Genomic DNA, 3,934 nt, shown 5'->3' on the forward strand with positions numbered 1-3,934 from the left:
CTTCATATCTTATTTTTCCTGCTAATTAATGAGCCCCTTGCGGGCAGAAAATGGGTTGTATTGAGCTTTATACTGTTTATAATTGAGCATACAATACCTTGCACATGTAAATGTAACACAAATGAATGAATGAATAAATAACCAATTATGATAATTTTGTGGATACAAAAAAAAAATCAAGGATTGGTGATTTCCTTTCCACTTGTGTGGCCCACCATTTCAAAGGACATATATCACTTTCTCCATGTACTCCAATGGGGAATGTCCTTTTTTAAGAAAGTGTTTGTTTTAATTCTGTGGAAAAATAGATAAAACTGAGGAGTCGGGGCCATAAAAGGAAAGGAGCGATAGCAAGAATAGCACACTAACAAAAAGAAAGGCTGAGAAATGGATCCCAGGCCAAGGTCCATTTTTTCAATGGTTATAGAAAAAAAAATCATCTCATCCAGAGAAGAATTGGAGACAGCCTGAATTGAGAAGCAATTCATCTCCCCAAGTACTTGGGAAGTGGCTCTCAGTTAATGCCCTATTCTTCATTAGTGTGGAGGTTCATAAAAGGGCAAGTTAACACAGGAAAGACCCTTTCTACAAATGAAAGGATACATTCTAATCTGCAAGAGCTGACATTTGTAAAAACACGGGTTTGTTAACGATGTTTATATAGTTTCATATTATGCCTCTATGCTGAAAGGAATTAGTGTTTCTTAGGTTTCAGAACACTATAATTACAGAGGGGAACTTCAGACACTCTAATGCAATGGTTTTAATACACAAATACCTAAAGGACTTGTGATTTTCTTAGGGTAAAGAACTCCCAGGGTGAAAACTCCCTCCCTTACCAGTAGATCTAACCCAACCTATGTCCATTACTGAGTATATAAGGCCATAATAAATATAGGTGAAGTGACATATAGGGCTTCCACAGCTAATACATATCAGAGGCCGCATTTGAACACATATCTTCCTAACTCTAAGTCTAGCCCTCTATCTGCAAGGCCATATTGCTGTTTAAGTTTTCATTCTGGTACTTTACTTTATAGTTTTCTTTATTTGCCAATTAAAATCTGTAATTAGAATAATTCTGTCCCTTGTATAAAAGGATGACATTACCTGTCTACCATCAATAAGGTATGTGCTTGAGTTATTTTTCTAGTACTGATGACACATTTGCATTGATCCATCCACCTTAAGCCCTACAGAATGTGTTTGCAAAGTAGCTAGCCAAGATTAGTGGTACAGTCTGTGGCCATACAACTGAAAAGAACTAATAGACTCATATAAGACCTCAAACCCAAAGCCTTAGTTTCATTAGACCCATGCACTAAACCAGCTAAGTTAACCAGGCTGAGTGACATGTATCAAACCACACAGTAAGACATTGTTGTTAACAAACCCAGACACAGGCTTCAGAAACAACAGAATGGTGTTAATAGTATCCCATTGAAAGAGAGAACTTCTTAATGTCTACACTGTTTTGCCTTGTCATGACTTGCAGTGAACTGGATATAAGTGAGTCAGGGCTGCGCCAAGTTAGCAGCCTCACTCTCTCCTCTAAAGCCATCTGCGTCCAGTGGCAAGACACAGATCTGGGTGACTGGAGATGGTCCTGGGTGCAATGGGAGACCTTGGCCTTTTTAAGCCAAGGTTTTTCCCAGGTCTGTTTGTTTGAGGCAATGCCTATTCCTGATGAATTTACATAGGCTGCTAAGAAGTAGCATGGTGTAGGTGAGATAACTGGCCTTGAGTGAGGAATACTTGGGTTCCAATGCTGCTCCTAACGCATACAAGTTGTATTTTATTGTTGTTCAGTCATGTCCAACTCTTTTTGACCCCAGTTGGGGTTTTCTTGGCAAAGATAATGGAGTGGTTTGCCATTTCCTTCTTCAGCTCATTTTACAGATGAGGAAACAACAGGGTTAAGTGACTTACCCAGGGTCACATAGCTAGTAAGTGGCTGAGGCCAGATTAGAACTCACAAAGATGAGTCTTCCTGACTCTAGGCTTGGCACTCTAACCTCTGGGCCACCTAGTCGCCCTACAAGTTGTAAAATCATGAATAAGTCAGTTAATTTCTCAGTGATGTTTTTTGTGTATGTCTATATTTGGACTTCTGATTTCATTGGTATAAGGGAATTTCTCTTGAAAAAACCCCCTGCCATTTTTTGCTTTGGAGAGTTTCCTAAGGGTCCAGGGAGAATTTGACTAGGGTCACTTCAGCTTTTACTCTGGAGCTATCTCCCTAGCTACTTCTCTGTGTTGGCTCTCCTTATTATCCTTCCCAAACACCTCTCTAAGACTATGAGTTGTAATGACTAATGCAGAAATGTGTTTAATGTGATTGTACATATATAGCCTATATCAGATTGCTTTATGTCTTGGGGCGCGGGGGCGGGGGGGAAGGAGGGGAGGGTGGGAGAAAAATTTGGAACAAAAAATCTTATGAAAACAAATGTTGAAAGCTATTTTTACGTGTAACTAGAAAATAATAAAATGTTTTTATGATTAAAAAAAAAAAAGACTATGAGTTGTAGACCCAGACCAAGATCTAAGAAAAGAATGTAACTGGAGATTTCGAATTCAGCTGCTCATTCATTTTGAAGGAAACGCCCTTCTTTTAGAGCAGTTACTTAAAGCATATTCCACTTAGACATGTGTTATTAGTAAGTGCTCCTCAGCTATACACTATCTTTGAGATGGGGGTATAGAAAAAGGAAGAAAACGGAAGGAAGATAGGAAGGAAGGTATGGAAAGGAAAAGGGACAATTGACTGAGCTAAAACATATTGGTATGGGGTGTATGGGTGTTAAGGGAAGACTAGCACTTATGGTGTGAGGGCTTGCTGAGCCCTTTTCAGGGCTGCTTATCTGCCTTTGGTGTCCACCTATCTCCCAACTCTCACCTGTGGCTCCAAGGATTGGTAGCATGTGCAACACTCACTCTAGTAAACCATTTCAGCAGACTGGCTAAACCAGGGTCAGGGGAACTGATAGGCCTCAAAACAAATTTGAACATTTATATCCCGGGAAGCTGCTGAGAAGTATAGAAGAAAAAGAGCACTGATGTATACAGTGTATTCACTTGCAAGAAATTAAAAAATTAAGGAAGTGAAGGGAGATAGGAGGATAAAGGACATGGAAGAAGATAATAGGATTATAAATCTACAGCCTTAGGGAGACTAAGAGGCATCTAGTCCAATCCCCTCATTTTATTGAAGCCCAGGATAGTTCAGAGGTTTGCCCAAAGTCATACAAGTAGTGGTGGAATTTGAACCTATGTCTTCTTGACTCCAAAGTTAGAAATATCAACTATGCAGTATCCTCTAAGAGACAGTTTTCTTTAGTGTGCAAGGAAGTGTTCCTTGAAAGCTCAGAACCTAATTACAGAGAAAAAAAAAAGGCTGAATTACTTAAATTAATTACACAAAAAACAATCATGTTAGGTGATCCCTTTATTATTTATGAATTAGTTCTTTAAATGAATTGAAAAGGAAGCAACCAATAGGGTAAAAAATGTTAAGACAGCACTTCAGGGTGACTTTTAAAAAAATCACTTCACTGAATTTAGAAGGCAGACTAGGAGGCAGAGAAACTCAGCTCCTGACTGGTTGTGTAGAAGAAATATGGAGTTGAAGAAAAGGATTCTCTAAGAAGCCACGTGGAACTGGGAGAAAAGCCCCATACACATAAGGAGCCATGCTAATGAAAGGGACTAAGACTCTAGAAGTGATGTTGCTTCATCCACTCAGGTATGAGGAGTGTCTGGACAAATGCTGTGTTGCTAAAATTCTCCTGGGCTATAAACATCAAAATGTTAATCCCATGTCTCTCATCTCCTTCTGGGCTCTCTTGCAGAAGTATGAAACCTTTCCTTCTGTTGTAGACATTAACATTGTCTTTAGATCTAATATTAATCATAGACCTTTGCTAATCTGGGT

The sequence above is a fragment of the Dromiciops gliroides genome, chromosome 3, assembly GCF_019393635.1.
Source record: "Dromiciops gliroides isolate mDroGli1 chromosome 3, mDroGli1.pri, whole genome shotgun sequence".
Taxonomy (NCBI): Eukaryota; Metazoa; Chordata; class Mammalia; order Microbiotheria; family Microbiotheriidae; genus Dromiciops; species Dromiciops gliroides.